This window comes from Mauremys reevesii, linkage group 25 (assembly GCF_016161935.1).
Source record: "Mauremys reevesii isolate NIE-2019 linkage group 25, ASM1616193v1, whole genome shotgun sequence".
Lineage (NCBI taxonomy): Eukaryota > Metazoa > Chordata > Testudines > Geoemydidae > Mauremys > Mauremys reevesii.
In genome coordinates, this window is record NC_052647.1 from 19595772 (window position 1) to 19622305 (window position 26534).

Consider the following 26534-nt stretch of genomic DNA (forward strand, 5'->3'; position numbering starts at 1 on the left):
CCTGGTTATTGCTGCTTAGCAGGTGTTAGACGGTGATCCTATCCCACCATCCAAAAAGCAGCTTTAAATGTGGTGTAGACAGGCTGGGTGAAACTGTGCTGTTCCTATTAGAATGGGATGCATGTTGGGGGCTCTGCTGAGATGCTCAGCAAGGAAGCTTGTGAAGTAGGTGCTGATTCTTTCATGCACCCTGAGCCTGGTTTTCTGTTGCCCTGCATGGTGCAAAATGCACTCAGAATGGTAGTATTGTACCTGGTGCAAAATGGGTTAATGGGTCTGGCATCTGGGTATGTGTTTGGATGGGGGAGAGGGTGAGTGCAAAACAGCAATACCTTCGGCAGTGATTTCTGAGCTGCCTGGGAGGTATGGGATTGTTTTTGTTTCCTTTTTCAATCCCATTCTTGGGCACCAGTGCCAGCAGATGCCATGCCAGGTAGCCAGCAGGGGAGCAGAAAAACACTGTAATTAAGAGCAAGGACACTGGATTGAGGCAGGGCAGCCCTGATCTAGAACTTACTTGCAAAAATATTCACTACTCTCACCTGCTCGGAACGGTACCTGAGACAGACCCTCTTGCTAAGGGCTAATTCAGTTTACACTGAGGCCGTTTGCAAAACCATGCAGAATTCACAAACTTCCCAAACTATCTCAACCGCTCCCCTTAAAAAGTTCACTTATTTGAAACCACTGACTTGAAAGCTTCCTTTACTTCCCGGCCTTCCCCAAGTCATCAGCGATCCCTGTGCAGAGCCTTTGAAGAGAGGGAGCTCTGCTCTGCATGCTAGTACAATGCTCTGCGTGCTAGTACAATGCACTGTCCTGGCACAGGTAGTTACTGATGAGCAGCTGCTGGCTGTGACCGTAGGGGAGAGAGCACAGATCCCTACTGGGCTAAAGGAGTAACTTCGCTGACCGTCAGCCTCCTCTATTTGATATGGGACAGCTAGGCTAGAGCATGGGTTTCAAACATACAGATGCCAGAACCAGCCTGTAGACTGTAGCCATGTTGTGCAGCATCTCGGCTCTTTTTTTTAAAGTTTCTAGTCCTCATGGCTGCAGAGATACTTGGCTCCCACTGGGAAGGTTCACTGCTGCAGCCATCCCTGCCTGAGTCTGCAGAGAGCCTCGGGGATCAGTCAACTCCCCCCTTTCTTGCTAATTTGATTGGAGCAGCAAATCTACAGTTCAGTGATAACACTTCATGAACTGCTTCCTGGCTGATTATTTTGGCAGCTGGAAGGGGGTGGGAGAGAAGCACATGAGGTGGAGGGGACTGGAAGGTGACTGTGGAACTGGCAAAGGGAAGGGGGGGGGCAGCGAGACCGGGCTGGCAGAGGTTGGGAGGAGGGCTGGTGGAGGATGGGGGAGCCTGGGGGGTGAGAGAGCTGGTGGAGGGAAGAGGGGTTGGGGAGCTGCAGGGGTAGCAGGGCAGGGCTGGTAGAAGGATTGGGGGTCTGCAGGGCAGAGCTGGTGGAGGGAAAGGGTGCTAGGGGGTTGCCAGGCTGGTGGAAGGAAGGGGGTTGAGGGGCTGCAGGGCTGGCAGAGGGAAAGGGCTGGGTGGTGGGGTGGGCAGAAGGGACAGGAGTTGCAGGGCTGGCAGAGGGCTGAGTGGGCTGCAAGCAGGGGCTGGGGGACAGAAGGAAGGGGGTGGGGCAGGCCTGGCAGAGAGAAGGGAGCTGGGGTGGCAGGGCTGGCAGAGGAAGGGGGTTGGGGAATGGCAGGGCAGGGCTGGCAGATGGGATGGGGTTGCAAGGCAAGGCTGGTGGAGGGCTGGGGGCTGCAATCAGGGGCTGGGTGACAGAAGGAATGGGAGCTAGGGGTGGCAGGGCTGGGCTGGCAGAGAGAAGGGGAGGGCTGGGGCTGGCAGAGGGGAAGGGAGTTGCTGGGTGGGCTGCAATGGGGCTGGGGACAGAGGGAAGGGGGTGGTGAGGGGTAGGGAAGGGGGCTGATGCCAGGGCATGGCTGGCAGAGGAAGGGGTTGTGGGGTGGGCTGCAAGGAGGGCTGGGGACAGAGGGAAGGGGGTGGGGTGGTGGGGTGGCAGAGGAGGGGAACTGGGGGCAGGGCTGGCAGAGGGGAAGGGGTTGCTGGGTGGGCTGCAAGGGAGGCTGGGGACAGAGGAAGGGGGCTGGTGGCAGGCCAAGGCTGGCAGAGGGAGGAAGAGGGTTGGGGAGGGGCAGGGCTGGCAGAGGGGAGGGGGTTGCTGGGTGGGCTGCAAGGAGGGCTGGGGACAGAGGGAAGGAGGGTGGGGTGGCAGGGCTGGCAGAGGGAAGGGGGCTGGGGTGGCAGGACTGGGCAGAAGGAAGGGAGGTGGGGAGGGTTGGGCCAGGGCTGGCAGAGGAGGGGATGGGGGTGGCAGGGCTGGGCAGAAGGAAGGGGTGGGGGTGGCAGGGCTGGCAGAGCAGAGAGAAGAGGGATGGGGGTGGCAGGGTTGGCAGAGGAGGGGGTGGCAGGGCTGGCAGAAGGAAGGGGAGCTGGGGGGGCAGGCCTGGCAGAGCAGAGGGAAGGGGAACAGGGGGGCAGGCCTGGCAGAGGGAAGGGGAACTGGGGGGCAGGGCTGGCAGAAGGAAGGGGGTGGGAGGGGCAGGGCAGGGCTGGCAGAGGGAAGGGGGCTGGTGGCAGGGCAGGGCTGGCAGAGGAAGGGGGTGGGGAGGTTGGGCCAGGGCTGGCAGAGGAAGGGGGTGGTGTGGCTGGCAGGGCTGGCAGAGGAGGAACTGAGGGTGGCAGGGCTGGCAGAAGGAAGGGGGGTGGCGGAGGGAGGGGGCTGGAGGGTGGCAGGGCTGGCAGAGGGGAGGGGAACTGAGGGGTGGCAGGGCTGGCAGAAGGAAGGGGTGGGGAGGGGTGGGGTGGCGGAGGGGAGGGGGCTGGAGGGTGGCAGGGCTGGCAGAGGAGGGGAACTGAGGGGTGGCAGGGCTGGCAGAAGGAAGGGGGTGGGGAGGGGTGGGGGTGGCGGAGGGGAGGGGGCTGGAGGGTGGCAGGCTGGCAGGGGGGTGGGGAACTGAGGGTGGCAGGGCTGGCAGAAGGAAGGGGGTGGGGAGGGTGGGGTGGCGGAGGAGGGGGCTGGAGGGTGGCAGGGCTGGCAGAGGGAGGGGAACTGAGGGGTGGCAGGGCTGGCAGAAGGAAGGGGGCTGGTGGCAGGGCTGGCAGAGCGGAGGGGAGGGGCAGAGGGGAGGGGGCTGGTGGCAGGGCAGGGCTGGTAGAGCAGAGGGGAGGGGGGTGGCAGGGCTGGCAGAAGGAAGGGGGTGGGGAGGGGTAGGACAGCGCTGGCAGAGCAGAGGGGAGGGGCTGGGGTGGCGGGGCTGGCAGAGCAGAGGGGAGGGGGATGGGGAGGGGCGGGGCTCCGCTCTGAGCAGGGACGGAGGCAGGACAGACCGGGGGCCACCCGCAGTTTCAGCCGGCGGAGGCGGCAGCTGGGGGGCGGAGCGGAGCTCGAGGGGCGGGTCGGGGGCGGGGCCGTTGGCGGCTCCGGTGGGGTGGGGGCGGGGCGGGGGAGCCGGTAGCTTCCCGTCAAAAGGCGGGCGCGGGGTGGGTGCGGGGAGGTGACTGGCGGGGAGCAGCTGGCGCTGGGGCACCGGGACGCGCAGGTACCGAGCCGGGGGTAGCGCTGCTCCTGGGGCGGCGGGCTCAACTCCCCCCCCCCCCCGAGGGGTGACTGCCTGGCTGGCTCTGAGGTGCCCCCCCGTGGGGACTCGGGGGGGGCTGGCTCTGAGGTGCCCCCCCGTGGGGAGGTTGGGGGGGCTGGCTCTGAGGTGCCCCCCTGTGGGGGCTGGGGGGGGCTGGCTCTGTGGTGCTCCCCCGTGGGGAGGTTGGGGGGGGCTGGCTCTGAGGTGCTCCCCCGTGGGGAGGTTGGGGGGGCGGGCTGACTGGCTCTGAGGTGTCCCGCTGGGCGGGGGGGGCTGGCTCTGAGGTTCCCCTCCACCATGGGGCTGGTCTCCTTGGGGGGGGGGGTGTTATCAATTTCTCCCTTGTGTAGTGGGGTGGGTGCTTTCTGCCCCCTGGCCCAGGGCCCGTGTGAGGGAGCTGTTCTGTGCGGAGCGGGAAGGGTGGGGGGACTGAGTTCCCTGACCCCTGGGGAGCCTGGCTGAGAATAGGCAGAGGTGGGGGTGAGGATGGGGGTGAGTCTTCCTCCCCCTTCCCTCTTTGAGATTTTATAGCATGTTGGAGGGTGGGGGGCTCTAGTCCTGCCTACACCCTTCATGCACTTGTAGACTGGTGGTTCCCTTAACAACCCCGCCCCCCTTTTCAGGTAGTCACTTAACCAAACTCCACTCACTTATTAATCTTTCCTCCCTACTGGATTCCTTCAGCCCCCTAATCTCTTCCATAGCTAATCACTTGAGCTCCTGTTGCTTTGTCAATTTCTTTCTGGTAATTTGGTGCCCAGAATTGAATGCCTTATTCCTGGTGTGGTTGTATAGAAGGCCTCACACACCTCCTTGTGCCTAAAATTGCATTAAGCTTGTTCACTTTATTTTATTTTGCAGCTGCATAGCAATGCAAGCTACTGGCTAATTTGATGTCTACCCTTGTAAAGAAGGGCTTTCAACATTACTGATTCCTTGGCTGCTTGTCTCTGTGACAGATCTGATTTAGATTTTCCCTTCTCCACACCCCCGCCCCTCCAATACACTAGCTGCATTTTTCTAAGTTGAGTCTCTTTAAAACTTTCTGCCCATGTATCTAATCTCTACACCCACACCCACACCCGTGTTCTCCATCCCCAGTGGTGTCTGCAGCTCATTCCCATTTAATAATCTAAGAATGTCAGTTCAGTTTAATGAGACTTTATTGGGATTACAAATTATACAAGTGTTGTCAAAGTGTTAAGAAAAAACAGACACCTCAGGTATCTGTCAGGTGGGCATAGCCCACCCAGGATAGTTACATGCTGTGTTTGGGGTTTGATCACCATGTGGATATCATTATCTAGAAGAGTTGGTAAGCAAAATATTAATTAATGAGCATATTAAGACATGTCTTAACACTGGTTTCTCAGTATCTCCCCGGGTGCTACTTGCCATAACCATTTTGTATATGGGTTTCCAGCCAACTTGCAATCCACGGGAGTTGTTCTATCTGAGCCGATTTGAATTAACTTTCCAATTGAGATTTTTGTGAGGCATTGTATCGAATGCCTGACTACAATCCAGATAGAATCCCTGCATTCTCTTTCTCTAGTTCTGAGAAACTCTAGATTTGTAGTGACTTGGTCCAATATATTCCTAATGATAGAAGTTTGCCTTATTGGGATATAATTGCCAGGATTTTTCCTCTTTTGTGAGGGTAAACTCCCCTGTTCATAACCGTGTGCCTCTCTCTGAGTTGTCTGGGACATGGGTAAGAGATTAAGGCATCTCTGGACCCCATTGGGACAGGATGAAGTAACTAGAGGGAGAAATTTCTTTTTTGGGCAGGGAGGGAAGGGGGAATGAGTAGGCTGGGTTAGAAGTCTCTGCTTGGGGTAAAGATGTGAAATATTAAAGGATGATTGTTGTTTTTTCTCTCCTTTTGGGGCTATAACTTGCTGATGTAGTAACAGCAAAGTGCTGGTGTCTGATTGTCTTCTGATATTACAGTAAGGTTCCATAGAAGCTAATTTTATGAAAAGCCCTGCCTGGGCTTCCTCTGTTCCATGGCTTGGTTTCCTCCCACACTAGATGAGGTCAGTGACTCATCTTCCTTTATGGGCTCAGTTTAAAAAGTTGTAGCGTGTTCAGGATCATATGCAGTTCCTTCTGAAGGGGAACTTTGCTCAGAGTTCAGCTTTAGTATGGAGTCTGCAGAATCCAGTGTAGGTGTTGCCATTCACACATACTCTTCTCTTGCATCTGCAGTACAACAGGTGTGAGCTGGGTCAGTAGGCTCTCTTGGCTTAGTATCTGGGAGGATGGGATAAAGGCCTTGAAAAATACTTTTACAACAGTACAGTCACTAAAGAATATGTAACCTATCCTCTGCCAGAGACAGAATAATTATGTAAAGCTTAGTCACTTATTGCTCACTTTTTTAAAGCCTCTTTTCCCCACCACAATACTGGCAGTTTACAAACTGAATCTGAGTTGCAGTTCTTGATGTTGAGTCTAAAGTGCTTGAGAAAGTGTTCGTGCTGTGAGGCAGATTTTCTGTCATTTAGATAAGAATTTTCTGTGTTCTAAGTAAGTTGTGGGTTTTTTTTTTGCCTTTTGTTTCTGAAATCTGTCAGCAAACTTGAAATGCAGGAAGGTGCAAGCTAATCTTATTATGAGACAGGTAAGAGTCCTGATTACTCTAGCAAAAAATATTTTAGGAGCACTACAACTTTGATAGAACTGTACCCTAAATGCAAACTTATCATGTTACTCAGATCAGAATGATTGTAACCATATGCCTAGAGACTTGAGCTGTGTATTTGTTCTAATCATGGCTAGGGAGGATAAACCGTACTGAATACTACATCTGTAAAAGTTTACTTAAAATGTATTATGAGCAGTTAAATTCACAGAAATCTGTGTGACACTTTCTCAGTCCTTTTTAAAGGAGCCTTATAAAACATGCATGAAAACCTATTCTCTTATCCTTTTAGCAAATAACTCAAGTACTTGCTTGTCCTCCCTCCACCCCCTAAAAAGCTACTGTCCTCAGATGAGAAGTATTCTGCAAGGATGCATTTTGGCTGGCTATCTTATAGACAAGGATCTACAGTAGACCGTAAACTCTGTTTTCGTCACTTTCAATTTAAGTTGCTTCACCACCATATGGAATCTGCAACTGCTTCCAGTGTCTTCACCAACAAAAGCCAATGCAAACTCTCACCCTGGTGCTCTGAGGAGGCCACTGGCCCCCCGTTAATTTCTAGAACAAATTCCGTCTTGGTCTTAATCTCCAAAAGCTTTCCTATGTTGGGACTTGGCAATGTTGGGACCCCACTTCATTGCCCACAACTCACCCAAGTGATTTGTGCTGTATCGGGATTATGCAGTTGGAGAACCCCAAGAAAAGACTGCTTGGAGGCTGACTGAGACCAGTCTTGCTTGTGATCACCTCAAGATATGGAACCATGCAACAGAAATCCAGATTTACTCTTTCAGAAACAAAATTAAAAATTAAATTCTTGAATCATGAGGAGAATTGCTTTCTGTACAGTTTGCTTTTTACTAATTTTTGTTCCTAGATACTAAGGTACTTAAGACAGATGGTTATATAACATAACCCTATGCAAATTGAAAATATAACTGCTACTTGTGAAGTGGCTATTTCTGTCCTTGTTAAAGTGCTGACTATGTGTTTAAAAGCATTTTTATACCTCTGTAACTTAGCCAAAACTAAAGCAAGTCACCTGAAACTTCCTGTAACCTTCTGTGAAGAAGTATTGGAATCTTGGGCAGTTGGACAAAGAATGATCAGATAACAAAAAACAGAGTTTGCAAAACTTCTCACTTGGCTGGAAAATCCTGAGCTCAAGGAAAAGATGGAGAATCATGGGATTTAACAGTGAGCTCCATGACAAACACATTTCTTTTTAGTTGGTCAAGACTAGGGAGATTTTAGGATTTGGGACCTGCTGCTACCATCTGTACCTCTGATGAAGAGGGCAATGGCACTGCAGAGCTAGAGTCCAGAAGAGGCTGCTGTGCTCCAGATTAATTAAAGGTGGGGGATATATTTTTGGCTTGACCTATGAGCTAGATCTACTTAGTTTGGCATACTGGCAATAATCCAGGGTAGATTTCAGATGTGCTAAAATGACCCTTCCTGCAACTCTTGGAGACATGGGCAGAAGGGGAAGAGTGAATCCAACATTACTTTTGAGGGTTATAGGAATATCAGTTTTGCCTACGTACTTCTAGAGCTTCCTTCACCTTCTTGGGTATATTGAGGAGGGCCCATTTTGCCTCTACTCTGCAGTGGTTCATGCTGGATGTCCTGGGGTTTAAGCTGTATACTCTCAGAGTTTTGGGGTTTAAAGTTATACTATTCTAGCTAGTATATAATTCATAAGATCAGCGTTGACTGTAAAACCATCGTGCTCTGTAAAATCCATGTGACTGTATTGGCCTGTGAGCTAAGGAAACTTCCCAAATGCTTACCTTTTTAAAATTATGGTGTTGCAAGACTGGTTAGTTCTCACTCTGCCGCATTGGCAAAGCCCTGAGCATCAGCAGAGGAACAAAAGCTGTCTCTTGCCTGAGGAAGACAACACTCTTGGTTACATGCAGCTTTGCAGACCCAAGTGCCTGAGATTGCTTTGTGTGGTTTTTAAGCTTAGGTTCTGTGAAAGCTGATGGAATTTGCCCAAGAAATAATTCTGCTCGCCACAGGCAAGTGTGAATGTCTTTCATACCATGCTGTAGGCCATGGCTTACACTAGTCAGAGCTGACAGTTTTACAAAACTGGCTTCGTGGGCATTTGAACTTCTCCCCCTTTGCCCCCCACCCAAAAAAACTTTAATTTGGTTTAACAAGCCTGCAACTTCAAGTCCTTGTCAGGTTTATTCTGTCAGCTACCTATGGGTCTTTTGGAGAGAGCTAATGTCAAACTAATCTAGACTTCAGAGATTTAGCTCTGCTCCAGATTAAATTGTGGAGATATTTTCAGAGAGTAGCTAGAGCCTGGGATAGTCCTGTGGAAAGAATGTAGAATTTAATGCCACCTTATCCTTTAAAAGAACTCTTGCTAGCATACATTAGATGGGTATGTTCCTGGGCACTTGATGCTCCAAGACGTGCATGGACACTTCTGGAAATCCTACTGTGCATTGAGTACTCCCTCTTACTCAATGGCCATCTTTGCCAGGGAAGTTGGGCTTCCCTGCAGACTCTCCTGCTACAGCAGAACTTTAATCCAAGAATGCGCTCATCTGGAATCCCTCAACCAATCTTTGTAGCACCATTTAGTTAGTGTGTGTGTGTGTGTGTACACACCCACCCAGGGCACTGGGTCAGGTTGGAGTAGCAGGTACCTGGTTATCTTGGCAAAAGAAGGTCCGTCAAGGTACTTACTAACTAGGATACATTCTCTAAAGCCATTCATAAACCTAAGTATCTTTCTCCTTGAAGCTGTCTCCTTTGGCTTTTGCTGAAAGACCTGATTCTGTATATACTGAGCAACCCTGAATGCAGACATAGAAGTATAGGCAGCTGCTACTACCCTCCCTTTGCCTCTGTGGAAGGATAAGGACTGGACAATTTTCCTGAAGGAAACTTAGGGTACTGTTTGTCTCGTGAGCTGAGGTGAGACTAGCTTCTGCCTTCCATTATAAAATGGGTGGGAACTTACTCTATGAGAAGCAGGAACATGCCCAAGAAAGGAAGATGCCTAACTTGCCAAAACACGTTTTCCAAAGGGATGGAATTGTAGAGAACCTGGATGGATGGGTAGGATAAAACAACTGGCAATAAATATGGACCTTTCCTCTCTTGGCTTTGAGTATACTCAACATCCAATCAACACCACCTGTCTGTGTGGAAATTATCTAAACCTGTTTCCTAGGAGATCACAGAAACTATCCATGTTTTAATCTACTGGCCCTATTAACTAATTTACTAACTCATCCCAGCAAGTACCTTAGTAGGAAGATCACCAGAATTCTCGTTTCCCTTTTTGGATAAACTCTTAATTGTAAATCAAAGCGCACAACACCCTAACTTTGCTAAAAATGTTTAACAAAGTGTACAGAAACGTCATGTTCTCATTAAATAACTGTTAACCTCTTACTGCTGCCGAAAAACTTGTGGGAAAGAGGGGCTTTGCCCATGTGGGGTCCAAGGAGATCATTTCATTTTTACCTTTCCTGCCTGTCCCCAAACCACCTGAAGTTGGGTGGCTAGGCTTAGAAACTTTTACACATTTTTCTCGCAGAGAGAGGGGAGGGGATGCATCAAGATTATTCTGTGCTAACCTACTTAAATCCCTCTCTTAGAAACTAATATTTGATGTAGTCAGCTTATACAACCCCCGCACAGCCTTAGAAATGTACTTCTTTATGGTGAAAATCCCTACAGCAACAGCATTTCACAATTTGATTGGGTGGAGGGAAAACATGGCTCCCAAACACTTCAATAGCCCATGGAAAGAAGGTAGTTTTGATAATACAAATGGCTGATCTATTGTCAGTGAGAGAGTTATTAACAGCAACTCTGGCATGTGGAAACAGTCTGTACTTGTGGGGAGGAGGGAGGGACTGGTAAACCAGAACACGAATATAAACTGCAAGATAGAAAGGGAACAAAAGTCCAGCCAGATAAGCCAGGTCAAAGACCCTTGTTGGTTTTAAAGTGGTTTTTTTTGTTTTGTGTTTCTTTTTTTAAATTCTGTAGCAAATAAGATGACTAAAGGGAGGAAAACTAGAATGCTGCTATCTTCTGTTAGTAATTAAGCTTGTCGGGGCATTCTGGGTCAATTAAGGGTTATTGAGGACATGTTCTGGAATATACAATGGGTTAGAATAGCTTGGGTGGATGAGGATGGTGGAGCTGCTGTGGGGAAGTCTTAGTGAGACTTCTAAAATGAAGCGCCTTAATCACTGGATTCAGCCTGGGCGCCATGTGAAGGATGTTCTCAGATTCCTGATGTGGACACCTGTATCCATTGTCTTCTGACTTCGGATGCCTCGGTTTCTTGGTGTCCAATTTGGGCCTGATCTTTCTTTTCCCAGTAGTGCTGAGCTTCCAGCAACTTCACTTGGAGTTGAGGGTGTTCACAGCCCATGAAAATAGGGCCCGAAGCTGTCTCAAGTTGGGCACCCAGAAACTAGAAGCGACTAGTTACCTGTGCTTAATTTGTGTGTGCGCACACACATTTAAAGCTGATTTACACTAGCAGGTGTTACTTAGCAAAAGGTAAATAAGCAAGTCACTGATGATCAGTGGAAAAAATGATACATACCAGTTAATGTTCTTTGCTGTTTAAGATAGATGAATCTGTTTGGTTATATCCAAAGAGGGAAAAAAGGGCTAAAATACTAGATATGCCTAGTGCTTTAAATCCTCCTTGGTTGATATTAGTTGTTATATGGGAGTTTTTCTTTGACCTTTTAGCATTTTGTATTTAGTATATTCAGATATGTCAGTTAATATTTCAATCTCTTGTGGCTAAGGGGCAGAAAGAGGAGGAAGGGGTTCAAGGCAATCCATTTAATTAGCTGTTGGGTTTCCTTCTTGGTCAAACTAAGATATATATATATATATTTTTTATTACCATATTGTGGAGCCATGATAATGGCTTGGTGTTAAGGTTGTTAATTTCTGTTATGGGCCAGAGACATCCAACATCGTGCCTCTTTTCCTCAATATACAGACTGAGATCCAACCTTCACCACTTTTCATAGTGATCTCTTGATCACTACAAGTAGCATCTTACTCTCCATATTTAGGCACCAACGTAGCAAGATATTTAAACAGCCCCATTCAATTCAATGGGGTTAAAGATAGGTATGTAGTTAAGTAACTTGCTGAATCGGCGGTCATTCAGAAACACTACTTTGCTCCACCACACCCATGATATTAATGTTATCAATATAAACCGAACCTTGGGAAGTAACTCATAGTTATAGCTTGTTGCAAATGTGGACTAAAAAGCTCGTGGAATGACTACCTGAAATATTAATACATGCATCTTGATTCTAGAGACTACCCACCTTGTTGCTAGGATTATATACCTCTTGCCTGGCGTGTCAGTAGGTGCCAACATAAGTGTTCTGTATCCTGACTCTGAAACATTCGTGTTGATAGAACATTGGTGAGTAGCTCTTTAAAATACTTTGTATAGAAGAGAGTCTTGCAGAATTACAAATATCCAACAATTACTCTTGTGCTTTTGGTCGTCTTGGCTTTAAAAGTCAACTCTAAACGTTGTCTCTAACAGAAACAGACATTCAGAAAAATGAGTTACTTCAGCTCAGAAACCTGAATTCTCAGTTACCCTATAACAGCGGTTCTCAAACTGTGGATCGGGACCCCATTTTAATGGGGTTGCTAGGGTCAGCATTAGACTTGCTGGGACCTGGGGCTGAAGCCTGAGCTGTCCCTCCTCCTCCGCCCCCCCCGCCCCAAACTAGGGAAGCAGGGCTCAGGCTCCAGCCCCTTACCCCAGGGTCATGTAGTAACTTTGTTGTCAGAAGGGAGTCACAGTGTAATTAAGTTTGAGAACCCCTGCCCTATAAGGGTCTTACATACCACGCTGGCATCATAAAGAGGCATCACACCCAATTTAAGTCCCTTTCATGGCCTCAGTCTTTTTTCTGTAAAAGAGTTGTAGAGTCCATGAATATGCTGACAGGGTGGTATGTCATTGGTCAAGTCACTTAACCTGTTTGATTCAAATCTTTCATGTGTAAAATGGAAATGGTAATGACTAATTCCTTTTGTAAAGCACTGTGAGAGCCCTTATACTGCACTTTTCATCCATAGATATATTACTGTTGTTAATACTGCTGGCCAGAAGGCTGGGTTTCTCAAACTGGGAAGACATTGACTTTAATATTGAATAATAAAATACTATATCATACTATAGTTTAAATCTTGGCTTACATTAAGAGTATGGAGATCATGCTGGCTTGTTCAGATTTGTATTCTGTGTGTTCTGAGGAGATATCTTTTCCAATATAGTATCAGTCTTTGTTAGTGAGTAGATACCATGTTGCTTACCCTGCAATCCTGTGATTTCAGGTGTGGAGCTCTTATCTGTATTTATGCTCAAAATAGTATGCTTGTCATTTCAAACTGTAGTTATCTCAGGCTTGTGTGCTCAGACATGATTGATTTTTTTTATTTATGATTTATTTCTTGTCTGATTATTTCTGGCCTTGTCTCCTTCATGTTCCGATATGGCTGAATCTTCTTAATATCCTAATGGATAGAGCACTGGACTGGGAGTTCATAGAACTCAGTTTCTGTTCCTGTCTCTGTCTGTGGCACTTATCTGCTGGGTGACCTTGATCAAGTCACTTTGCCCCTCTCTCTCTTTCTCCCCCTGCTCTTTGTCTGCCTTGTCTACTTGGACTGCATGCTTTTTCAAGGCAGGTACAGTCATTTCCTGTATGTGTTCATTGCCTAGCACAATGGGGCCCCAATCTTGATCCTCTAGGTGCTACCGTAATTCTGCTAATAATAATAATAATAATAGTTCACAGTAACAACCAGAAGATGCATTGTGAATTAATTACTTGCTGATATGATAGTTAATGAACATGCAAAGGCTGTTGCATTGCATATGATACTTACTTCATTTAAGTAACTGTAGTTTAGCTTGTAATTCAAGCCTAGCAAAATGTGACAATATTTTGAAACTAATGAAATCTCGGTAATACAAAACCTCACAACTGCTCTCTGCTATAAAAGCTTTGAGGTTGGGGAGAGACTATGTAAAGGACTTGATCACTAACTTTAAACATGTGAAGATCCCATTCAAGTTAATGGGACTACTCATGCTTAATGTAAATGTGTCCTTTGCGGGTCAGAGATGAATGTTCAGGAATAAGCCCAGATTAGTAAGGTTCTCCTCCTCTTGGTGAACGGGAAGAGGAGCTTTTTTTGTCTCTAATTGTGACTAAAGTTTTCTCTGCCCTCATGTAAAAACACATAGCCTCGCTACCCCAGCCCCAAATGTCATTGGTCAGGCTGCTTTCTGAGCATAACCTTGTAAATCGTTCAGATTCTGGAAGTTTGACTTTTTCTATAGGAATGGGTCTCTCATCAAAAACTCATCCCTGGGAAGGGGAAAAAGAATTACCGGTAATTCTTTTCTCCAAAGGTACATGGTCATAATAAATCCACTTTCACCCACTTGTTTCCTGTGAGTCGTCAGCGGTGTTACTAGAAAAGGAACTGACAATTGAGGGCTGGGGCATTCTGACTCTGCCCTCAAGTCACATGACTGCCGCTCTGCTGAGAGTTTTATATTCTCAGTTTACTAGTCAGCTCCACCAGTCTGTCCATTGGAGGCACAGAGCTGGCAGTCGGAACATCTTATAGCTGCATGCTGCCAGAGAGCAAGTACTGAAGGTAAATAACCTTTCTTTTTATCTAGCTTAGTGATTTACCCAATCCTTAAATTCCTCCCCCCTAGTCTTGGTGCTCCAATTTTGCTAAATTCAGGTGACATTCACTGCATTAAGTGTGATTTTTTTTCTCAATAGTGTTCTTAAGGCAGGCAAGAGACAATCGCCTTTGTAATACACTCTTAAATACAGTAAGACTTGTTTTAGAAAAGTTTTCCTAATGACAGTAATTAATAATTACTAAGTTTAACAGTTATTTACTTCTCTTTAGCCTTTATTTCCCTGCATTTTTGCATTACTAAATGTTCTACATTGACATAATTTTCCCCCTCAAATTAGGAACAAAGAGGTTTTTTGTTGTTGTTTTTTCTTTCCCTTTCTCCTCCCCCCCCCTCCCCTTAGTTCTGAAGGTCTTAACTTGGCCCTGAGCTATTTATAACAATTTCAGCAATATTTTCTTGCATAATAAAAAAAAAAAAACCTTCTGATTTCTCCCCCCCCCCGCCCCACTCCAAGGAATAAGGGCAGTAATGAGACTGTAGTCGTAGTTTGGCATGTAGTGTCAACAACTTATAGTTACTTGACACTGATGCAGATATTAAATAGGTATTATGCTTTCCCTTGTATTCTAAGGATTCTTTAATCTCTGTTAAAAGCAACAGAGAGTCCTGTGGCACCTTTAAGACTAACAGATGTATTGGAGCATAAGCTTTCGTGGGTGAATACCCACTTCGTCAGATGCATAATCTCTGTTTTGGTTGGTTAGTTAAGGGGGCGGACATCCGGATACAATTGATATTTAAAATGTCTTTACGAAAACTAGAGATGTGTTTAAACCATGATGCATGTTTCTCTTGTTCTTTAATACAGAATTCTTTAGTTTACAAGTACAGCTTCTCTTTCCATTCAATAATCTTTTGTTGTTGATGCAGGCTTTATTTATTAAATAGTAGGTGGTAAATTTTCAGACTGAAGTATGATCTTTAAGTTTAAGAAACTTCTAATGGACAACTGAAAGGTTTGCTTCTTTTTAAGTCCTACTTTCAGACCATGACTCTAGTACGAGAGATACACAGCCCTGAACATGTCTCTTTGGACCAGATCCTGCAAAAGTTTAAGTATGTTTAATTTTACACACTATGAGAAATCCCACTGAAATCAGTAGGATTTTTCAGTGCATAAAGCTTAAATGTAAAAATTATTTGTGGTATTTAGGGCCTTGATAAATAAGTGGAGGAAGACTCTCCTTTCAGATGTCATGGTATCCTCTTGCACAGAGGATACCCCTTCCAGGAAGGGGACCTCAGTTATTATAAACAGATGGGTAATAGTTGGGTTTGTGATGACTAGGAGAAGCTCCTGGTGAATTGCCTGCTGGGTGCAAAGGTTGCAGACTTCTCAAGACATCTAGATTTATGTGCTGGGGAGGAGGCTGTGATTGTGTCACAGCAGGTACCAGTGACATAGGGAAAGGTGGGACAGAGATCCTGGAGGCCAAATTTAGGATACTAGGTAAGAGACTGAAGTCCAGGACCTCCCTGGTAGCATTCTCTGAAATGCTTCTAGTGCCATGTAGAGGGCCAGTTAAACAGGCAGAACTGCAGAATCTTAACATGTGGATGAGATGACTTTTGGTGGAGGGATTTAGGCTTAAGAATTGGGGAACCTTTTAGGAAAGGAGGCACTTTAGAAAGGATGGGCTCCACTTAAACAAAAACAGAACCTGTTCACATTGCTGGTATGTATAATTAAAAGGGTCCTAGAGGAGTCTTTAAACTGAGTGCTGGGGGAAAGCCGACCAGTACAAAGGAGCAAGCAGCTCAGAGAGGGATTCCTTGGGGGAGGATTTATTAAAGGGGATACTCTATATCCTAGTAAAGAGGCGAGGATATCTGTTGATAAAGTACAGATAGGAACTGAAGAGAAACAGTCAAATGAGTCCCATTCAGTTACATTACATGAAGACACACCGCTAAATATTGACCAGTTTAATAAGTGTTTGTATAAAAATGGTAGGAAGAAATACTAAGATGGGTAAACTTCAGTGAATGGTATTAAATGAGGATAGTGATACAAAAGGCACCATAGAAACTTGGTGGAACAATTATAATCAATGGGGCACAGTTATACCAGGGTACAAAATACAGAGGAATGACCGAGTAGGTTGTGCTGATGGAGGAGTGGCACTATATGTGAAAGAGTATAGAGTCAAATATAGTAAAAATCTTAAGTGAAGATACTGTAGAATCTTCATGGATAGAAATTCCCTGCTTGAATATTAAGAATATAGGAATATGCTACTGACCAGAATGGTGACTGTGAAATGCCCAGGGAGATGAAAGCATTTACAAAACCAAAAAACGCAATAAGAAAGGAGAGATTTCAACTATCTCCTATTGATTCCAGATATGTCACCCCAAGATGGAATGCAGGGAGAAAAAATTTCTAGACACCATAAATGACCGCTTCTTGGAGTGGCTGGTCCTAGAACCCACAAGGGGATGGACAATTCTTGATGTAGTCCTAAGTGGAGCACAGGATCTGATCCAAGAGGTGAATATAGCTGAGCCGCTTGGTAATAGTGACAATAATGTAATTAAATTTAAACATCCTCGTAGGGGGGAAAACACCAAAGAAACCCACCACAGTAGCATTTAATTTAAAAAAACTACCTTTTTTTTTTTTTTTTTTAAAGAGGGGAGCTAGTTAAATGGAAATTAAAAGAAACAGTCACAAGGGTGAAATGCCTGCAAACTGCATGGAAACTATTTTTAAAAACATTGAAATAGAGGCTTAGACTAAATGTATACCCCAAATTATGAATGAAAGCATAAGAGGACCCAAAAAAAGGCCACCATGGCTAAACAGCAGAGTAAAAAAGATGGCTAGAGGCAAAAAGGCATCCTTTTAAAAACTGGCAGTCAAATCCCACTGAGGAAAATAGAAAGGAACATAAACTCTGGAAAGTAAAGTATAACAAGGCAGGCCAAAAATGAATTTTGAAGAGCAACTAGCAAGAAACAATTTTTTTGTGGTTAGATTTTAAGTACATCCGAAGCAGGAAGCCTGCCAAACAATCAGTGGAGCGACTGGATGATCAGGGTGATAAGGAGCCCTCCAAAGAAGACACAGCCATTGAAGAGAAGCTAAATTAATTCTTTGCATCAGTCTTCAATGCAGAGGATGTGAGGGAGATTCCCACACCTGAGCCATTCTTTTTAGGTGACCGATCTAAGGAACTGTCCCAGATTGAAGTTTCAGTAGACAAGATTTTGGAACAAATTGATAAATTAAACCATAAGTCACCTGGACCAGACAGTATTCATCCAAGAGTTCTGAAAGAACTCAAATATGAAATTGCAGAACTACTAACTATGGTATGTAACCTATTGCTTAAAAAGCCTCTGTACCAGATGACTACTGGGTAGCTAATGTAATGCCAGTTTTTTTTTTTTTTAAAAGGCTCCAGAGGTGATCCTAGTAATTGCAGGCTCGTAAAGCTAATTTCAGTACCAGGCAAATTGGTTGACACTATAGTAAAGAACAGAATGATCAAGCTGATTATAAAAACTGAATTGTATCAGTTGATACAGTGTTCTTGGACTGTCAGAAAACACTTGTCAAAGACTGTCAGTTGTTGTTTGCATGCGTGGTCTCTCTGCATGGTGCCTGTACAGCATCCTCCAATCAAATGGCTCAAGGAGTCCGCAGACTGTTCAGTGGTGAAGGCATTCAGCCAGGTTTATTCCTGGCAAAGCATGGTATTAGTACCATATACGTGCTCCAGGCACACTCAATACATGTATGCCCATGACAATGGACCAGCTCAGTGAGCGGCAGGACTTTCTGATTTCCCCCTGGCCAGATACCCCCTCTGTGACCCCTCTTTTATACACTGATACAAACATGTTACATATTTCCCCTCTGATGCGATTAGTTACCATCCTTTACTTTGCACCTGTAGGCGCAATCAAAACATCTCTATCCATCATCTGTCATCCTGATCTTATCTTTAGGAGGGGTCAGTGTGTCCCTGTATCATCTTCGGGGGAGTGTGTTTACACCATAAACTTGTATTGAGGTGTTCTGGTGCTATCCTTCTGGAATGTGTTTATGTGAATACAAACACTCCTAGGTACTGAGTATTTTTGCAGTGCCATTCCTGTTCTTGCCAAGCTCATGTATTGGATAGATGCCTGCTTGCAGGTTCACTGCTTTGTAACCGGACCTGACTTTTGCTTATAGCTGGTTTCTTGCTAACTTTGCTTTATCTCAACAGGGCCTTATGCCAGGTCTCAGGTTCTCTTTCTACTACAAAAAGGTCCCACTCCAAAAGATCCTAAGCAAACTAAGCAGTCATGGGATAAGAGGGAAAGTCCTCAAGAATTAAGACAGGAAACAAAGGGAAGGAATAAATGGTCAGTTTTCACAATGGAAGGAGGTAAATAGCATGGTTCCCCCCCCCCAGGTTCTGTACTGGGACCTGTGCTGTTCAACATATTCATAAATGATCTGGAGAAGGGGTTTAAACAGTGCAGTGGTAAAGTTTGCAGACTAGAAAAGGTTAGTCAAGATAGTGAAGTCCAAAGCTCACTATGAACAGTTGCAAAGGGATCTCGCAGAACTGGGTGACAAAATAGACAAAGAAATTCAATGTTAATAAATCCAAAGTAGTGCACATGGGTGTGGTGGAGAATAGTGGGGTTTAAATTAGCTCTTACCACTCAAGCCACTGATCTTGGCATCATCATCATGGATAGTTCTCTGAAAACATCTGCTCAATGTGCAACGGCAGTCAAAAAAGCTAACCATGTTAGGAACTAGTAGGAAAGGGATAGATAACAAAACAGAAAACGTCGTCATGCCACTATATAGATCCATGGTACACCTTGAATACTGCATTCTGTTCTGGTTTGCCCCATCTCAAAGATGTGTTGGAATTGGAAAAGGTTCTGAGAACAGCAACAAAAATTATTAGCGGGGTGGCTCAATTTCTGTATTAGTCCCAGTCATTTTAGTCTCTCCTGTTCATCTTAGAAAAGAGATAACTAAGGCGAGGATACGATAGGGATCTGGAAAATCATGGTTAGTACAGAGAAAATGAATAAGGAAGTGTTACTTACTACTTAACATAACACATGAACTAGAGATCACCCAGTGAAATTAATAGGCAGCAGGCTTAAAACAAAAGGAAGTAGTACTTCGCACAGTGCGCACTCAGCCTTGGCGACTTGTTGCTAGGGAATGTTGTGAAGGCCAAAAGTGTAACTGAGTTCAAAAATCTTTAGATAAGCTCATGGAGGATAGATCCATCAACGGCTATTAGCCATGATGGTCAGGGACACAACCCCATGCTTGGGGTATCCCTAAACCTCTTGATTGCCAGAAGCTGGAGCTGGATGATGGAATGAATCACTGAAGTATCTGACACAGGCCACTGTTGGAAGACAGGATACTGGGCTAGATGTGCCATTGTTCTGATCCAGTATGGCCATTCTCATATTCTTAAATTATTTTGAATGTTTTGTTTTAAAATGTATTTAGATTTTAACATAATTTAAGATTTGAACCCATAGAAATGCTTGTGGGAGTGTACTAGTATCCATGACATCAAGAATAGACTTCACAGATTTTTGAAAAACATGTACAAATGTGTGTTTCACGGTCACAGTATAAAGACATTTGAAAATCTTCCATTTATAAACTACTTAATCTCTGGATTCAAATGTCTTAGGTCCTGTGTGTAATATAACAATTTGTAATCAGGTACCTTTTATCTTACTGTTAAGGATTTGGATTGAAGATGTGGGTGGGTGTTGATATCCGGTGTAAATTTATGACTACAGTTAATCCTTGGTACTGATGGAAAAGTCAAATTTGTTTTGAGTACAAGGAGGGTGAGGTGAACCTGTGACCATAATAACAAATCCAAACAGTTTTTACTTGAGGATTTGACTTAAAACAGATTAATTCTACTCCCCTTACTGATCCCAAAGGAGACCGGGACTGAGCTACCTTACAAAAAAAATTCATCTCTCTAGAGAGATTTGAGGAATACTGAAATTTCCATTCTTCAGCTCTGATAAGACAACTTGAGGGCTCATAATTGTGCTGGTAATTGATCTTCACCTGAATAGAGACATGCCGCTGGGTGACTGTCTAGTGATTAAGTGTGGGTATCTAGTTTATGTATTGAGGTTGCACAAAGATAGCAGAGAAGACTGCTGTGCAAGGTTAGACCATGTAATTTGAGGTTTGGGTTGTTTTAATTTGAATTGTAAAGGTTGCATATTGCTTCAGAATCTCAGGCATCCATGAAAAATCTGCTGAACATTTAACTTGATCACTATGAATCCAGTGACAAGACACACAGTTCAGTTCAATTAATGAGACTTCATTGAACTATAAAAGTGTTGCAAAGAGTAAGGAAAAAGACAGACCTCAGTTAGAGGCAGGTATAGTTTGCTGAGGATGGAGTTACGCGCCATGTTTTCTGTTTGATCCCCACTGTCCATTTGTCATAAATGTCAATTCCTGACCCAAGAGCAAGTTGCTACGTGTTGCAACACACCATTGCTAGTCTAGAATATGGTTGTTACATCTAGATTTCATACTAGTGGATAAAATCTTAAATTTCAGATAGGTCATAATAATCTTCAACTCACCCAAATCTGGGGACCATGAATATCATTCAGCTATATCCCACTATTACACTTTATTGCCCAGACTTGCTTGTAGTAGAATTACACACGTATCCAGGGGCTTGCGCTAGATCACAATTGCAGATAAACCTAGGCCACACTGGATGTTCATTCTTTAGGTGCAATTTACTGTTTTAATACACAATGACGCTTTCATTTTTTTTCCTCCTGGCTTTCACTGTACTGGAAGAAACTATATTTTGCAAGTCTAAATTTTAAAAATAAAAGATTGCAAAAGACTTTTGGGGAAATTCTTTATCCAGTGAATGTCCACTGTAATCCTTGGGTTCCCAAACAGGCACTACTGCACAATTAAAATCTGGATGACCTCACCAAGACGTTATGACCGATATCCTAATTTCCTGCAATATAATACACTTGCTTCTAACGAGCTGTGTGGTAACTTATAACATTTTTCATAGCCTTAGATGAGGCCTGGTTATGCAGTCTGGCTTTCTCGGAATAACTGTGTCAGCAGGGAGCTGTGCAGCCTGGAAAAACCCTGGGGTGGGAGAGAGGTGCGTGTCTACCCAAGAAAGGTGGGGACTGAGCAGTCCTTGAGGGACCCCAGAGGAGAAATACAGGTGCAGTTGCCCTGACCTATGTGGTATAGGGTGGCAGTGTGTGTGGGGTGTATGACAGTGTGAATTACCATAAGTGCGAACAGCAGTGAAAGCAAGTACCACAGAAGGGGAAAGCCCAGAGAAAAGTCTTGTTGTCGTTTGGGGAAAGGGACAGCAAAAAGAGGCAGGGAAAACTAACTATGAATAGTTAAAGAAAAAGCAGCTACACGAGCTATGCAGAGAAAGGCAGCTCAGTACTGAGGACTATACAAAGACACAGCTAGTTGACTTGTTGTAGTTGCATGACCAAAAGAGGAAGGACTGTCCAGGTTTGCAGGGACCATCCAGCCCCCTGGCAGAGTCCAGAGAAGGGAAAGGGGGTGGGGGGAAATCTTGGAGTTGACTACGTGAAGGGAGGCCAGAGAAAAGCTGACTGACAGCAACTGTTCCATTGGGATCGAAGGCACTGATGCAACAGGAATTGTGGATGGAGAAACTGCACCAGAAGAACCATAGTGGGTGGCATAGACTCCAAATTACTTCCCTGCTTTAGAGAGGGGGGGATGACATGGATGTGTTTCTAAATTAGGGTGACCAGATGTCCTGATTTTATAGGGACAGTGCTGATATTCAGGGCTTTTTCTTATATAGGTACCTATTACCCCCCACCCCCATCCCGATTTTTCACATTTGCTGTCTGGTCACCCTATTCTAAATGCTTATGAAATGGGGCGTGAATTGAACAAGGTGAGGAAGGAGGACTTGGTATGGTATCGGGTTCCACTGCTGTCTGGGCCAAAGGCTTTTGGGGCATTTTCACTCTTATGCACAGAGGACTATAAAGATTACAAGTGACTGTAAACAAGTTTTGCTACAAAAGTTTAAATTGGCACCTGAAGTTTGTAGGAGAATATTTTGGGGCAGTTTGCGCAGGGGGGGCTGGGGGAAGGGGACATGACCTGTGCTGAGGCTTCAGCCCAGATTAGGGGTATGTAAGAAAGTGGGGAACTGGTTGGAGGGTTTTTGTGGTCAATGAATCAGTGGGTTTAGAACAACAGTTCTATAAACTCTGCCATCCTAACCGAAAATCTTAGTTAATAGACAAATCCTAGAAATGTAGCTGCAGCTGCAAAATGTGCCCACCATTACGTGGATAGGTTTTCTATCAAACACAGCCAGACTAACAGGGAAGGAATGTGATCAGAGAACCAGGATTGAGCCCAAGTGGAGACCTACAGCCAGGGGGAGGGAAGCGACTTCTGAGAAGCCCTGGGACAGGTTGAGGAAAAGGAGTGTTCAAATGTAGGCAGCTGGCCCGTTTTGCCCAAGATTGCCCATTCTCCCAGCTGAGGCCCAGTGCTGTGCTGGAAAGACCTGCTGTACTCCCTCTGAGATGGGAACTCTGCGATGGGAGAGTCACACAGCCAGTCCACTAATGGCATATGATGTTTATGATGAGCCGTTCACATCCCAAACCACCACTTCTGTGTCATGCTGCACCCTGCTGGGTTGCAGATCCATTGGATCACCAGTGGAAGTTGAAGGGGGTAGTTAACTGGGAGACATTCATCAGAGGGGGAGATACTGGGACTGCTAAGACTATAGTTAAGCTCCATGTCATGAAACCCCATCAAATGCTCTCAGGATGTGAAATCAGGGTTAAAGTTCCTACCGTAAAAGTCTTTGCTCTGCCTACAGCAGAGATTTCTATATGGACCCAGGAATTTCCTGGGTCAAGTGATCTGAATATTTCATTTAAAGAGTCATCTGTGTGGTCAAAATATCTGTGGTCAGATATGTTGAGTGAGGGAGTGACATCAATTTAGTATCTGCTTGCACTGACCAAAAATGGGGGAGGGGTTCATTTGCCAGGAAAACTTGTTTTTATACTTGGTGTTAGTCTATGACTTACTGATCCTCCAAGCCACATATGACAACCTTCAGAAATTCAAGAATGGGAGCCCTGGCAGGAGTGCCCCCATAGGGTTGAAGCCCTGAGACCCCCCCCTTTCTGGGCAAATGCCCCTACCCCACCGCCCTGCTGCAAGGCAGAGATCCCGAGCGTCCCCTCCCCCCCGCCCAAGTCTGCTAGATGGCGAATGGGGGGGTGGCATGAGGGGGAGCTCTGCGAGCTGCACTTCAACTGTAAAAGAGCCGCATGCAAGCCACAGTTTAGCTACCCCAGTCTGTGATGTTCAAAGATGCCTAAAATCCCAGCCATAACTCACTTGGCTTTGCTTGCAGTGAAAATGCAGCTCGTCTGTTGCAACCTAATTAAAAGCATCACTTCATTTTTTTTCTTTCTTTATCTCCTGAAATTTTACTGAATTAGTTTATAATTTCAAAGGTTATCGAACCAACTGGCAATCTTAGGACTGTCGGGGCATATTCTGCATGGGTTGCCACTTCATAAATCTTATCCTTGATCTATAGACCTTGAATTCTGAACTCTTTCCTACAGAAGCTCTATATTTAGTGCCTTGAGCAAGAGGGAATCAGTGAGACATCCCACTGTTAATTGCTACAGGGCTGAATGTGTAAATATCACTTGAATAATTTGTCAGCAAACCCTGCTTGACTTAAGACTTGCCTTAAGTACATCTCAGTTTTTCAGCGCTGTATGCACATTTGGCAGACTGAACTGTATATTGATTTCAACTACTTGGATTAAATTACTCAAGTCTTCAACTCTTTACCTGGTCCTCATTCTTCCACTTGACTGCTATGGGTCACAGCATGCGTTATTCTTACTAGTCTGTCTGTTTTGGTGTACATTTTTGCATTTGTTATTTGAAGCGATGGAATGGAGGGCTTCTGTGAAACCTTTCTCCTTCCTTTTATTTTAGGAATTACTGAAATTAAAGCTCTGATGGCCTCCAAACTCTGGGCCAGCCCTTCAGCTAGTAAATCAAACATAGCTGTATTGGCTTCAGTGGAATGCTGTTGATTTTAAACCAGCTGCGGATATGGTCCTCCTATCATGAATACATTTGGGGCTTGGCATAATATTTGAAAGATTATTTTTTCTTTAAAAAGCTGAATGAAACTCTTTAGTCGTACATCCTTCTGTTTCTCCTTCATCTGCTTAATTGTTTGTTTGGTAATGACAATGAATGCTCCCTCGATACAGGCATTTAGTTTAATGGTTTATATGTATTCTTGTATCTTAAGATATTTAAAATTCTGAGGAGCATAGGATTTGCTTAACACAGAGAGGAAACTCTGCCCCACCTCTTAATTTTTGCTATTCTTCCCTGCATGTTTTGGAATATGAGATGTGGGAAAAAGAGAGGTACATAGCCTAAAGTCAAGAAATAAAGTTCTTAAAAGAAAAAGGACTGTTGTGAATGGGGCAACCTAGTTGGTTAGGAGTGAGAGGTTCCACAAACTAAATCTGACCAAGTAGCTGAGGAAGCAAGACATTGGGGGACAAAATTTGTGTTCACCTGAGATTTGAAAGGAGATAGGGGAGTTGATTTCAGCTTCACTGCTGCTCCAGCAGATGAAGTAGTTGTGAACTATAGTTTTGTAACTAAACAAGTTGATGAATTAATGTCCATGTCCTTTCAAATCTCAGATTAAAACTAAGGGCTTGCCTACACTGGCACTTTACAGCGCTGCAACTTTCTCGCTCAGGGGTGTGAAAAAACACCCCCCTGAGGGCAGCAAGTTTCAGCACTGTAAAGTGCTGGTGTAAACAGTGCACCAGCACTAGAAGCTATGCCTCTCGTGGAGGTGGGATATTTTAGACTGCTGGGAGAGCTCTCTTCCAGTGCTCTGCCGTGGTTAAAACACTGCCGTGGCAGCACTTTAGCGTGGCCAGTGTAGACTAGCCCAAATTTTCCCCTTCCCCAACACACTTTTGCAACTGCATTATTTAACTTTTAAAGTATTATGGGATGGTTAATATGAAGGATGCTGTTAAAAATAACTTCCGTGATGGTGCTTCACTTTCCCACGCTAGTTCTTCTTGTTTGGGATTTTGTAAAAGGGTGGACGAAACTGTTCTGAAGAACAAAACTTTCCCTTTGTGCTGTCCTTGCCATACCCTGCAGTTAGCTGGATGTGAATGTGTTGCTACTTTCTGAGATGCGGTGGTATAAACAGATCAGTAGTGCAATTCCGTGGATAGTAATATCAGTATGGAAATCATGTTGACTAAGCTAAAGGCAGAGTTCCCAGTGGAAAAAGTAGCTTGGAAAAATAATTGTTCTAGATAAGAAATATAGAATCACTGCTCCTTGCCACTTTTGTCCAACTGCATGTCATTAAATCTCCCTCCCCGGCCGCCTTTATTTGTGTTTTGGTCTCTACAGACATCTGCTTATTTGTGGATGGGTTTGAGTTAGATTATTCTAATGCCAAATATTATGCGGTACACATGGTGTTTCATGGAGACTAATGGTGCACAGATTTAACTTTTTAAGAACATTTCTCACTCTTAAATGCTCTCCCTCTTGACGAGCTCTAGCACAGAGATACTTCAGAGGACTCTGAGTTCAAGGTGAGGTAGCGCGTAGCTATTTAGCATCTTAGCAATTGTTCTTTGAGTTCATTTGAGTCCACAAGGCTTGCATCCAGGGGAATAGTGGGACCAAAGTGTTACTCCCACCATGTTCCTGTGTTTTGGGTCAGTGGGAGTGCCACTCTGGTGAGATGACCTTGGTTATTTGAAGAGCTTCTCATGTTGCTCCAACACTGCTACAGTTGGATTCTAACGTGCCTTTGATATGTTTGATCCCTGCTTTCTCTAATATCTGTATTTGGTATAGGGAGGAAGAGATTCCCATCACTGATTTCCCAATCTCTATGGTGGTGGAGTGGATTCCCAATGGTGACAGTCAGTTTAAGAGGTAGAGGGAATGAAGAGCTTATGCAGGGACAAGATGTTTCAGCGAAGTGACGTTTCAGATTACTGCTGCTAAATATGTATCTTCTTTTCCCCTTCCACTTCATCCCTGGGCCCCATATTACTCTTGCAGTCGGTGCTCATATCTGACTTCTCAGTCTGACTAGTGAGTTCTTGACCAGGGTCGTCATATACAAGACTGATTCTCTGGGCTCCAGGAATCTAATCCTTTGTCTAGTGAATATAGCACCCTCTCTTACAGACTTTGGCCCAATCATGTACTAAGAAATCTTTGAAGCACCTGAGGAATGCATGAACCAGATTGTGTGACTCAGACCCCTGTGGGTAGAAGCCTGTGAAGGAGCCTTGCTAGAAAAAGGTCATTGCTTCTTTCACAGAGGGCAGCCTACTAGACTAGTCCAACCAGTTTGAGCTTTGCTCAGTGCA

General features: G+C 45.0%; 1 protein-coding gene across 9 annotated transcripts in view; it reads left to right on the forward strand.

Moving 5' to 3' along the window:
• The window catches only part of VDR (vitamin D receptor), a 112677-nt gene that overhangs the window by 1531 nt on the left and 84612 nt on the right, over positions 1–26534 (forward strand). For 2 of the 9 annotated variants that reach the window (XM_039514334.1, XM_039514327.1), the window contains exons 1-2: positions 3542–3582; positions 11603–11714. The exons of 2 other annotated variants lie outside the window; for them this stretch is intronic. The gene's annotated coding sequence lies outside the window, so the exon portion shown is untranslated. Of the gene's footprint in view, positions 1–3526; positions 3583–4762; positions 4937–5641; positions 5661–6200; positions 6248–11602; positions 11715–13848; positions 13979–26534 lie in introns of those variants that run through there. 5 more of the 9 variants (XM_039514330.1, XM_039514331.1, XM_039514328.1 and 2 more) reach the window with 5 other exon arrangements.